The sequence below is a fragment of the Dreissena polymorpha genome, chromosome 10 (genome assembly GCF_020536995.1).
Source record: "Dreissena polymorpha isolate Duluth1 chromosome 10, UMN_Dpol_1.0, whole genome shotgun sequence".
Lineage (NCBI taxonomy): Eukaryota > Metazoa > Mollusca > Bivalvia > Myida > Dreissenidae > Dreissena > Dreissena polymorpha.
Window position 1 is genome coordinate 26,263,098 of NC_068364.1, and position 14,460 is coordinate 26,277,557.

Consider the following 14,460-nt stretch of genomic DNA (forward strand, 5'->3'; position numbering starts at 1 on the left):
AAATCATGTATCCCAACTTGATATAATACCAAACGAATTGCCTCTTGTCTAAGTGAATGGGGAGGCGTGGCCAGAAGAAAATGCATTCATTAATTCACGACTAAACTAAATCGAAGCAAGCTGTCAGTCATTGAGTGATATTGCGGACGATTTCCATTCACAAAAAATAAATACATCAAAACACTGTCGGAACTCAAATTTAAAATTATTAAATCGAGATGCAAATATCAACATTCGACAATGTAAACACGATAATCCAAGAGAATTTAACTCACCTACGGTGGCGTAAAATGAGATACAATCTTATTTTCGTTGGAGTACCAATATGCACAGTGAGTAATACCGACTCTTGTCAAGGCTCGTGCTGTTTTGCTTTCTAAGCCTCGCATGATTAACCTGATCTATAATCAACACTAACCTTATTATTCTCTATATAAACAACTGGTAGCAAGATGAGTTGTAGATAATTGTCAGTTACCACTTTGTAACGAATTCCTTTGACCTGTTAATTCTTTTCAACTCAATTCAACAGTGACAAATTCCCATAATATCACTTTAAACTCAAAACTCTGAAAATTACAGTGATCGTGAAAAGATTCGAAGAGTGGGTATCCTTGTTAATAAAAAAGTCAGGCTGTAATATAAATAAAAAAGTTTACGCCAGAGAAAGAGAAACGCCGACGAGGATTACTGTCAATCATGAAACAATACAAACGTGACTCTTAAAATACGTTGAAGTGCCACTTGGTGCGTGATAACCAGTACATAGGAAACAAGGCTAACCATTTGGGCACAAGGTCGCTTGAGGCACCGACGCCAAGATCGCAAACAGCTCAGGAACATATTAACAACCTAAACTCAGCCAATATCATTTACGTCATGGAAACAACAAGCGAAAGTGGCTGCTGATTTTTTCAATAAAACCATATGTGAAATTATAAGCAGTGACAAAGTAGAAACGCCGCAAGGGCGCAGACAACTAATTCAACGTTCACCCCCATCCCCTCTGGACGAAATATAAGTAAAACGGCATCGGGAGCAATATTGTGATTCATTTTCTTCCACCGCCCCTGTACAGCAGCATGAGATCCTCCAGCAAATCGAGCCAAGTTAAACGCACTTTTCCCAGCTGAAACGTGCAATAGGACGCTCAGGGAGAACAAATCTTCTTTACACAACATAAAACACGGAACAGATAGCAGTTGTGTGCGAGGATTACAATTTCTCTCGTTAAATGTTTGCGGACTGAGATCATAATAAAAGTGTCCATAGTTTGATTCATTTCTATGCAATTTTGATAATATTGGTTTGCAGTGAACAATACTGACGATAATGATGATCTAGAAATAGATGGGTTTAAATTGAACTTTTAAGGTAGTAAAACATCATTTGGACTGGTCTTGACTTTTGTGCAGCACTTACTTTCCTTCTGGATAACTTGTTTGTTGAATTTAATGGTAAAATTTTCAAACAAATTATTGGCGTTCCTGTGGGTACTAATTGTGCGCCACTTATAGCTGATCTTTTTTATATTGTGATGAAAGCGAATTTATGTTAGAATTATCTATAGCTAAAGAAGTAGATTTGATTCAATGTTTTAACCTTACTAGTAGGTACATTGATGACATACTTAATTTAGATAATCCATTATTTATACAATATATTCACAAAATCTACCCAAACGAACTAGTCTTAAATAGATCGTCTCAATCAAATACAGACGCTGCGTATTTAGACTAACATCTAAATATTAATAATATTATGATTAAAACTCGTTTATACGACAAACGGGTCGACTTTAACATTGAAATTGGGAATTTTCCGTTCTTAGACAATATCCCTAAAGGTCCTTCCTATGGTATTTATATTTCGCAGTTGGTACGTAATGCCAGAGCATGTTTATGTATTAAAGATTTTAATGATCGAAATCTTATATTGACAAAGAAATTGCTTAAACAAGGCTTTTTGTATCATAACCTAAGAAGTAAATTCGCTAGATTTCACTCAAAGTATGGTGATTTAATTTAAAAATATAATGTTTCTTTAAAATGGCATTAAAATAATGGAATTTCCTATCCATCATTTTATGGAGATGTTTTTAAGCGTGTCCGCAAACTAAAAAATGTTGAAGAAAATGTTCATATTAATCCTTATTACTTTTATTAACTCGTTGTTATCAAAAGGATGTGATGCTGATGTACATAAAACACGTGCTTGATGGTTTCTGATTCACTATATCTTTCTTCTCTTAAAATTTGGAATCATTAATGATATTATGGGCATTTTTTCACATTTGAGCATAATTTTGTCTTTGTGTCGTTTGCACAAATCTGCTTGAAAGCTACATTTAGACTCACATCTAACATCAAATCATTGCTGTCGTCAGTTGTCAAAACACCTATATACTGTTTGATTCCAATAATGTCGCTTAAATGGAATTACAATTTTTATACATTTGATTCTTAATATTTAATCACCTAAACTTGTTTTATTTGTAGCTCAATTGTGCAGTACCGCCCCATTAATATTTTTTATTTTTACTTTACAGTACTGCCCTTGGATTTTGTTCACGTCATTGTGTATTCGCTTGTCAATTACGTCATATTCTCTCTTCCTGGGTACATACATTTTTTGACGTCATACGACCAACTTTCCCAGTTGTAATCAACATGCATATGTCATTGGGTTTATAAAAAAAAATTCTCTCTGTAACAGTCGTTTCTTGTTTGATTATTTTGTTTTGCAGTACATAAACAACCAAGCAATGTAATATGGAACTTGTACACCTATTATTGCTGCTTCTTCCTGTATTTGTGCGATGATGATCTGAAATATAAACTTCATGATGCTCTATTTTTAAATCTTTTTCTATAAAGAAGGAATGTAGTTTACACTTGTTCATAGTTTCATTACATCGTTCCTCAAAAAGTTGTAATTCTGTTGCTCTGGTATCTTCAATACCATTGAGTAATTAAATGGTAATTAAATTGAATGCGTTTTAATTCCCTTTTATTATTGTTTAATTTGAGTAACAATGCTATGAGGTTAAATTTCATTTACACTTAAATGTATTATGAATATTGCTGGGCCGAGTGTGAGGTTGAGCGATCCAAAACCGATTTAAACCCCCAATGCTTTGCATTGACCGTTCCAAGGCGGTGACCCCAGCTTTATTCTTATTTGTGTATATGTTGTTTTGTATTGTGCTGTAATGTGCTGTTTTGTACTGTGTGAGCAATCGGTTTCTTGCCTTAAATAAAGGACCGACTAATTGTTTATAGTAATAATTCAATACTACTCCAGCAGCTGGAGTTTAACTTCTTTATAATGAGCATTATACTGGGATATTTCGATAATCTCTTTTTTTCTGCGCATATGTCTTAGTGTTGCGGTATTCTGCATTGATAATTGAAGTTTATATACAGTTCACCGTACATTTTGTTTTGCCATGTTAAGTTGTTAACCCCCATTTTTGATGATCAATATTTTTACATGTTTCACCCTTATTGATATAACTATTCAACAAACTACATTTTAAATATGTATTTATACTATATGATAGTTTATAACATGTGATAAAAGGAATACAGAAAATATAAACAGACAAGAGATGTCGTCATCCTTCGAAAAACGATAAAAAATGCAATCTCTAGTAACAAGCATTTAAAAAAAATGTACAACATAGGCAAAAGAAAATCAGAATCTTTGAAAATAGAAATCATCTACAATGACTGCTTGAATGAAAAAAAGAAACCAATGTGAGTCACCAGTGAAAATGAAAAGTGGCTGCTTTAAAATCAAGGGTACCCTTCCCGCTTTGCCAGAAAAGCCATACTGAATTTGAGATTCGTATATGTGAGCAGAAAGATGAGTTCAAATGTTCAAAAATAGATTTTAAACAAAAATGAGGAAAAACTTCTAATAACCTAATAAACATATTTAGACACACACACACACACACACGCGCACAAACACACACACACACACACACACACACACACACACACACACACACACACACACACACACACACACACACACACACACACACACACACACACACACACCACACACACACACACACACACACACACACACACACACACACACACACACACACACACACACACACACACACACACACACACACACACACACACACACACACACACACACACACACACACACACACACACCCGCACACACACACACACACACACACACACACACACACACACACACACACACACACACACACACACACACACACACACACACACACACACACACATACTTGTAAAACCTTCCAACCGGGGAAATGTGTTCTAAACCTACCAACCGGGGACCACCATTTCCACATATTCTAGAAAGCTGAAAGTGATAAAGAAAAGACAAGTTTCGAGCCTAAAATACGATTTTGACATAAAAATTATGATAAATAGGGTAATAAATCAAAGAAAATTTTACATGCATACCGGGGAATTATGTGCGTACCAAATGAGGAACTGCGATGTGTGCCAACTGGGGAACGGTGTATACCAACAGGGGTACTAAGTGCGTACCAACTGTGGAACTTCAATGTGTACCAACAGGGGAATGGTGTATACCAACAGGGGAACTTAGTGCGTTCCAACTGTGGCACTTTAATGTGTTCCAACTGGGGAACGGTGTATACCAACAGGGGTACTATGTGCGTACCAACCGTGGAACTTTAATGTGTGCCAACAGGGGAATTGTGTTAACCAAGAGAGGAACATAAGCGCGGTATCACCGTGGAACTTCAATAATGTCCAACGGGGAATTTGCGTTTACCAACAGGGGTAATTTAGTTAATCATGGTACCGTTGTTAATAGGACAATGGCGTGCACGTTCATGGATAATATTTAAGTAAGTACAAAAATTGAAAAGAATATGTATGAAACAATATTTAAATTAAATATGTTTATCATATGACCTTATATAAGTTATACAAAAATGCCATATTTGATTGACTCAAATATTATTCACATCAAAATAAGCATAAGAGACATAACGCGAATCAAACAATACATTTATGACTTCATTAGCTATAAGCCGACTACAAGCATGCAAGTGCTGCATTATACCATAACAATCATGGTGCAATTAATCAACAAATGAATACAATTCGTTCTTAAAACTAAAAAATAATGTTTATTTTTTTTTCAGGCCACGCTATTTGTCAAACCGAATGAAGGAGAGGGGGAGGCGGCTTATTTGTTTAATTCCTTTTTTCCATCAGAAAAAAGCATTCACGATTTTCACGTACTATGAAGTTTTTTATCCTAAAAGTAGAACTGCCCATATGCATGTAGATTGAGTAGTGTAAATTTACTTTGTCCTTACTCTGACATTATAAAATAACTCATGCGATTAATCCCCTGAAACAGGTAAACATCAGAAAATTCATCCACACGCATGGCAACTTCCACTTCACTTAAATTGTCTTAAATACATTTATTGCATTTTCAAAAATAATATTATCTGTAACTTTAAACAATCATGAACGTTTCACAACGAATGTGGCGAGGCCTGAGAAACTAAATAGTTTAGTAAACTAGCAAAACGACTTGATAACAATGCATTTTGATGCGCCAATGACTTAGTCAACGGCGGTAGGTCAATCTGAATAATGATCAGTATTTATTGTTATAATATATGTGTTCCAATTCTACAACTGTGATACCATTACACATGTGCTGTATTAAAAAAATACAGTATGTATGCACTTGTTTGAGTAGAGAATGCCCAAAACGGGTTAACGTTAATAATGAACTTACATTTAATTCTACCTGTCGAAATAACAGATTATATTTTAAGGAAAATAGTCTCTGGCAATCGCTTTGTTTTCCCTTGCAAACCAAACACCTTATTTTAAGATTTGAATTCACGTATTTTGTTCAAACTACCTTTATGTAAACCAACTTATGAACCTAATTTTTGCATAAAATATAATAGAAAGAGTGTATTTTAAGCACTGAAAAGTTATGCCGATGTGTCATCCATATATTATTTGTTGAAAACAATATAAAAGTTATAATTAATGTTGTTATACACGTATAATCACCGCTGACTTTGACAGCATTATCATTATATAAAAACACTTATAATTAAATGTGAACCAAAGCAAACACTTATCAAACACGTAGTTTAATATTATTTTAAATCACTTACATTATAGTATATATACGTACTGGGAGTGCACATGTGGATCAATTGTTAGACCCTTGTTGGTGCCAACTTAAAAATAATATGTACCAACAGGAAAATTTTAACAGTGTGACTCAATTCTGAATATACAGCACCAAATCGAACAAGATCAATTTCGCATACATGTCAAAACACTTAATTACATTCCAGATGGCAGATAACATGGTTAACATAATGATTAATCACTTAAAACAACCGACATAGCATCATATCGCAAAGTGTATACACATGATTAATTATTAGCTTTGTGCATGCATTTACATATCACATATAAATATATGTTTCAAATATGTTTTGTTCTAGGTCTACAGCTTGTTCAAGTGTGTTTATGAAGAGTATTCAAAAAAACAAGTAAATAGCTTGTGTTAAAATGCATAAAAGAGGTCAGTCGCAAACGCGATAAATTGTTTTAACAATATCTTAGTCTGGGATATGGGTATGTGAATTGATCTTTAACCATAAATGAGACAAAACATAACTAAATTTGGCATCTTAGTAATTTTCGTCGTCGTTGAATTATAAACTTCAATTAAAAACATGGGAAAAATGCATAACTCCTCGCGAATTTTTGTAGATCAAGCAATTTTGATATGAAAAACATATAAACAAACCAATTATATACACAAAGCAAATATGTGAATTGATAGTTAATGTGAATATCTACACGCAAAACAAATGCACAAAAATCTGTGAAGGAAATTATTGTAATATTTAACAACTATTTAATCAATTCTAGTGCGATATTTACGCAATAATTTACATTTTGGTAAATTTTTACTTTAAAATAACTTTCAAGTACTCAACTGCAAGTCAGACACCTGCCATTCAAAACAAATTTTGTAAAATTGACAAAATGTTCATTTGTATTCTTCATATTGTAGCAGTAGTTTAGCAGTAGTTTTTTTATGTTATTTACATTTATCTTATTACATCTAAAAGTGTTTGTTTGTTATACTTGAACAAAATGTTTGTTTCCATTTATCCGACTGAATTTTTGTGTGCCTTCTCTGAACGTTTAGCCTTCTAGATTGATTTGTTATCATGTTTGCTATATTCATTCATATTCACCAAGTTTAGGGTAAAAAATAACTTGTATAGTGAGTAACTCGTAGAAACTCGTAATAGAAAGTACAAAGAAACACTCTTTTGCCGAACTATATACCAATCCTAATTTTTTCGGCGATATGATTATGAACAAATATCGTTTTTGACTGAACCGTATTAATAAAACATTCAAATACAATAAGCACACATATATCGTTTTCAAAAAGCGTATATAGAACAAGAAAACACACAAAACACATGTGGCAACTTCATCCTTTAACGTATTCTCCTCAACGTGCATTATATGTGTAATTTTTTTTTAAGTTAAAAGTCCCCGTCGCTTTTTTGTTTCAATTAAATTTCTGCAAAAGTCTTTGACATTTTTCCAACTTCTGTTGTGAAGGTCATTCTCACTTTCAAAACATGCAAGTATTTCGTTTTGCCCTGGTTATTTACCCATTATCAAAAAACGATCAACCTGTCTGTGAACAGCTCCTTTTTCGTTTTCACTCCATTGCTTTTTGGCTGCTTGTTTTGTTCTCCTAGTATTTGAAGTACCCTTTTCTGTACATGGATAATAAAACACCATATGACGTCGCTAACTGCCATGTGTAAGATATTCATATTAAATATATATACTTCAGTACAATTTTTCATAGCAAAATTACGACAAAAGCGTCCAGGTACTTACGGCACCTGATAATGACATCGATGTCACACGACAAATTTGGAAACATTATTTTGCCTAATGAAGCAAACAATTACTTTTTTTAAAGATTGGCTGAGTACACCGACGTAGCATGTCATAACATATACCAGGTTGTTCCAAACATGTTATCAAAGTTCGAAAAAGTATACAATGAATATTTTTTACAGATACTAAAAAGACAAAATGTATGCACGGTTAAATGAAAGGTATTGTACTTCTCTGGACAAATGTGTTGGAAGAAAAAAGAACTGGTGAACGGACTGTGGTTCACGGTAAATCCTTTATGTATTGTGCGGTGGTGGGTATAAAATGAACTATCTTTTCTGACCCATGTCAGAATGTATCGTATAGCAAAATATCGAGTAGACGCTATTGTTTTTTTGTCGTTAAGATAAAATATCAACCAATGTCCATATGTAACACGCAAGTTAAATTTCCTAAAATCTCAGAGATTCATACACAGTAATTGGCAGCGTATAAGTCTTATACTGAAAATTAAAATTAATGATATTACACTTCTTGGATAAGCGATAGTTAACGTTTTTGTGATTATGATGAAGTCGATGTTTATAGACTACAGTGGTTAATACACATGCTCACCAGTTTCATTGACAGGTGTAAATTCAAAATTCTTTGTGTATATGAAGATTTTGAAAGACAAGTAGTTTATAGTCACTACAACTGGTAAACAATATTTAATTCTTTTAAAATTCGCATAACGTGTGCTATAACATGTTAATATAATGATCATCGACGTACGTGTTATGTTAAGCCCAACTACCAATTAGCATCACCCGTAATAAATATTGGCACAATATAATTTAGGGCAAAATTACGCCCATTTCACTGAAGACTAAACCAAACCAGAAAATACGCCTTAGTAGCTTCGACATAGTGAAATATAACAAACCGTCTCATCGACTTCTTCCGTGTGTACGGATGTTGTTTGTCCTGGTTCCTGGCTGTCCGTAGATCTAGTAGTCATTGTGTTGCCTTTTCAAAACAACAATAAAAAATGGTATAACTCATAATTTAGTCAGAGTTAAAAAGTTCGTTATTCATGAAACCATTTAGTACAACACATTGGCATTAATTCCTTGTACAACAATTACAATAATTTCATGATGTTCATAATATGTATTTAAGCATGTGAAGTAATAACAAAATCACTGTGAAACATACATTTTTTTGTTCCGTACATTTCTGAAAATGCAAAAAACAAATACACATTATCAGACAGAACGCATTACAAGTAGAGCTTGACGACGTTCAATGATAAACCATTTAAATTCACGGCTAAAAGGTATTTAACCAGAAAATACGCCTTAGTAAGGCAAAATTACGCCCATTTCACTGAAGACAAAACCAACCAGAAAATACGCCTTAGTAGCTTCGACCTTGCGAAATATTACCAACCGTCTCATCGACTTCGTCCGTGTGTATGTATGTTGTTTGTCCTGGTTCCTGACTGTCCGTAGATCTAGTAGTCATCGTGTTGCCTATTCAAAACAACAATAAAAATTGGTATTACACATAATCTAGTCAGTGTTAGAAAGATCGTTAGTTATGAAACCATTAATACACATTATCAGACAGACCGCATTAAAGTAGAGCTTGACGACGTTCAATGATTAAACATTTTAATTCACGGCAAAAAGATATTTGGATATCTGTATTTAAAATGAAAAACTCAAGAATGAACATGAATGTAATCATAAAACTGATTGGCTTTATTTATAAAAAAAATAATTCAAAAGACATTTAAAGCTAATTTAAAATGTGATAAATATCAGTGATAAATCCATCACGGATGACATCTTTACAATAGAATGTACCTTTCTCCATGGAAGTGTTGGTACTCAATAATCATATCGGAGTTCCTCGCCAATTGCAATGTCTCTGTCGGCGAAAGTGCATAGATGGGGAGTTTGGTTGACTCCAACTATTTTCATTACACAATTTTGTTTTGCGTCTCCATTTTCGGCATCATTTATCATTCGACCCTCATGAAATATATCGTTGGTAGCGTCCATGCTGAATAAGACATTTAAATAAACGCTTCTGGTGCTTTAAACTAAAATAACGCGCATGCCATATTTAATTATTATGGTGAAAAAACTAAAGGTAATTCTTCTTATAATGGCGTGATTTAAACGTTTGATGTGCAAAGTAAAGATAATTTGTAGTTACCAGCAAGATTTATCTCTGAATTAAAAAAAGTAAATGAAGCTGCCTTGACCCTCCTTTTCATACTCCTTTTCTAATGGCCGTGCATGTTTTACTCATGTTATCAGATCCCCTTTGTATTCGAGAAGAAAGTCTCCTTTTTTAAAAGGCTTAGTGGCAAAGACTCCTTCGCCTGAAATATTTATATTTGTAGACATTTTATATTAATAATCATTTTGGTCATATAATTGAAGGCTAGATATAGGCGCCAATAGTGTTTTATTAATAAATAATCAATAAATCTTTATGCTACTTCCATACTTCTGCCCAGTATTACGTAACCCAATAGTCCATGTTTGTTTTCTTCTTTTTAATGGAAAGGGGCTACGATGTTCTTTTATAATTTCTAAACGACTTTAAACATAACCATATACAAAAATATTTGTACCTATGACATCATTGACGGTTTTTACTTCAAAACCTGGTGATCAACGTAATTCTGGCAGTACGTTCTTGCGAGATCAAGGGGACTTGGACTCTTTTGGCTACTAAATGTTAAAATGGAAATGTCGATGAGAAAAACAACAAGAGCTGTCAGAAGACAGCGCGCTCGACTATTCCAGTGCTTGACAGGATAAAGTAAGCCACCATGGGAAAATTGTTAATATTCAATAAGGCCAAGGTACTATAGTCATATTCTAATTGGAAGAGGACCATAATTGAAACATATTGATCCTATGTTAATGTCATGTAACATGTGAATATGTTACTATGTCGTTATAAATAAGTTTAAACCAAACATATTGATCGCTTATGTTTTATAGAAGTGGTACATTATAGACGATTCTGAGTTCAGGTTTCCACAAAACATATGTATTGAACATTTGTAAAGACATAAAACAAACTAATAAGATTGTATTTCAAGTTTGATAGCAATAGCTTCGGTGGGATGGTTAGGCGGTCTTAAGAAAAAAATGCGATTTTTTAACATGTTAAAATAATTAGGAAAACAAAAAAAATTTTTTTTTTTTGGGGGGGGGGATTTCTATGGTGGGGCGTGTGGGGTGGTTTGGGTAAAGTCCATTTTGTTATATCAGGTAAGTGTTGTTTTGTCAAAGTATGAATCAAATCTGATCCAAAATAAAGAAGTTATGGCATTTTAATCACAATTTATTAATTTGACCTTCAGATTCAAGGTCAAAGGTCAAGGTAAAATTCAACTTGCCAGGTGCAGTATTCTCATGATAGTAAGAAAGTATTTGAAGTTTGAAAGCAATAGCCTTGATACTTTAGAAGTAAAGTCGATGTAAACAAAAATTTAACAACATATTCAAAGTTACTAAGTGGAAAAAGGGCCATAATTCTTACAAAATGCTTGTTACAGTTGTCTGCTCTTGTTTATAGATTGGGGTCATGTTGGTCAGGAAGTATGCAAAATATGAAAGCAGCATGTCAAGGGACAATTAAAATATTTGAGGTGGTACGCAAACTTTAACAAAAATTATTAATAATATGCATATTCTAAGTGGAAAAAGGGGCCATAATTCTTACAAAATGTTGTTTACAGTAGTCTGCTCTTGTTTATAGATTGGGGTCATGCTGGTTAAGAAGTATGCAAAATATGAAAGCAATATGTCAAGGGACAAAGAAAATAGTTAAGGTGGTACGCAAACTTTAACATAGAATAACCAATAATATGCATATTCTAAGTGAAAAAAGGGGCCATAATTCTTACAAAATGCTTTTTACAGTTGTCTGCTCTTGTTTATAGATTCGGTCTTGTTGGTAAAGAAGTATGCAAAAAATGAAACCTTATGTCAAGGAACAACGAAAATATTTGAGGTGGTACGCAAACTTTAATAAAGATTTATCAATAATATGCATATTTTAAGTGGAAAACGGGCCATAACTCTTACAAAATGCTTGTTACAGTTGTCTGCTCTTTTTTATCGATTGGGGTTATGTTGGTAAAGAAGTATGCAAAATATAAAAGCAATATGTCAAGGGACATAGAAATTTTTGCGGTGGTACGTAAACTTTAACAAAGATTTATCAATAATAAGCATATTTTAAGTGGAAAAAGGGGCCATAATTCTTACAAAATGCTTGTTACAGTTGTTTGCTCTTGTTTATAGATTGGGGTCATGTTGGTAAAGAAGTATGCTAAATATAAAAGCAATATGTCAAAGGACATAGACAATATTTGAGGTGGTACGCAAACTTTAACATTCCAACGCTCACGTTCACGCTAACGCCGACGCCGGGGTGAGTAGGATAGCTCCACTATATATATATATATATATATATATATATATATATATATATATATATATATATATATATATATATATATAACTAACGAAAAACTGCCTAGAGCTCTACTTTGTTTAACGTATATTTATAAAATATATTCGTGAAATATGTACCGTAAAACAAGCTTTGTAATCAAATGATATTTATATAAATCGATCTTTAGAACTCGTCTTCCAGTATTACTTTAACGTTTACATAAAAACGCCTTTTAATAGTAATTGAAAGTTTAAAACATAATTAAAAAACTTACCTTAGTTTAATGCGTTTGTTCGCTCGAAACTCCAATTTTCCAACTTACTAGCTTTCACTTAATGATATAAATACCGAGTGTATGATTTTTAAACAGCGCAACCGGGGAACTGTTATAAGCCTGGATACACACTCGATTGTTATTTGGTCAAGATTTGTGTATATTTTGTGCATGCCACAAATCCGCTAATCGGGGAAGGCGTTGGATTTCTAATTTAAATTGACAGTTTGGTATTTCATATACGTAGATTAGAGATTTTCGCCTAAAACCAACCGGGGAATACCCCGGTTGGTAGGTGTTCCCCGGTTTGTTGGTGTGTATTCATACGATTTTCCCCGGTTGGTAGGTTTTACAAACTCACACACACACACACACACACACACACACACACACACACACACACACACACACACACACACACACACACACACACAAACACACACACACACACACACACACACACACACACACACACACACACAACCACACACACACACACACACACACACACACACACACACACACACACACACACACACACACACACACACACACACACACACACACACACACACACATATATATATATATCATATAATGTGTGACTTGGAATCTACTCCGTTAAGTAATATGTGCTAGCTAGTTTGAAATTGCAAATAAAATGCATTCTTCTGACATCAACTATTGAGGAGTAAGAACTGATGTTAGTGTTTAAGGGAAAGTGTGACATAATCAACAATGATATGTGTAATCGTGTTTATTTATTCAGACATGCATGTCAATACTAGTATTTTATAGGATTCGCCCTTTCAAACAGGAATAATAACTAAGTGTAAACACCACATATATACATTATTCATCCAAATGTTAATACCAAATACATGTATTATCCCTACTGGATATGAAACCGACTTTTAATATTTTCATTCTGGTTGAATGACCTACATTCGCATTTTGAAAATAATAGATAATTCGATGGCTTAATATTATATTCTCATTCACACGACAATGATATTTTTAACTTTTACAAACTATGTATGTTGATGTACGCTGTCGACACTGTAAGCGTAGCAGAATCAGCAAACGATCTTCAAAATTGTTTAAATGTGAATTCACAATATTGTGGCATGTGAAAACTAGCTGTTAACACTCAGAAATCAAAATGTATTATTATTAGTGAAGATAGATCAGTAAATTATGTATTTTACTTGAAGAACATTCCATTGAAACTATTGAAATTAAAAACTTTATGTACAATGTGGGATTCTTGAACATTTCAACTATGATAAACCCTTCTTTAAAGACGCAATTAACATCACAAAATATACCCATACTTATTTATGTTACCACGGATAGTTAAAACAACCGTGGTTATGCTGTAATCCCTTTAAAAAAAAAACACTGACTACATGGATTAATATAATTGCATGAATTATAAACTGTATTATATTAAATGTAATGTTCATTTTATTTTCTATTGGATATAATTATCATAAATTATAATCATATTAGAATAGCAAATGGTTACCCAGAACAAAAGAAATAAGTACATGTTTTACACCTGTCTTTACCTACAGCAAGAAAATACTTCGCAAGCAAATTCTTATTAACAACAACGAAACAAAACATATATTTCTTTTGCGGTTAAAGACCTATAATTATAAGAGAATTCGGTACAACAAAACACATATCCCCAGTTCCAAAAATATAAATCAGGGTTGGAAAAACAGTACCCAAACTGATCGCATG

At 33.3% G+C, this 14,460-nt stretch overlaps 1 protein-coding gene and 1 long non-coding RNA gene across 2 annotated transcripts in view; both read right to left on the minus strand.

Annotated features, from left to right (window-relative positions):
• LOC127848997 (uncharacterized) overlaps positions 1-14,460 on the minus strand; it is a 142,150-nt gene that overhangs the window by 63,907 nt on the left and 63,783 nt on the right. The gene's annotated exons all lie outside the window — the stretch shown is intronic.
• On the minus strand, positions 6,901-11,098 carry LOC127847321 (uncharacterized). Its single transcript, XR_008033921.1, has 6 exons — positions 10,597-11,098; positions 10,173-10,341; positions 9,818-10,016; positions 9,399-9,481; positions 8,893-8,975; positions 6,901-7,837 (listed from the first exon to the last, which is right to left on the minus strand). It is a non-coding gene; the product is annotated as an uncharacterized LOC127847321 (long non-coding RNA).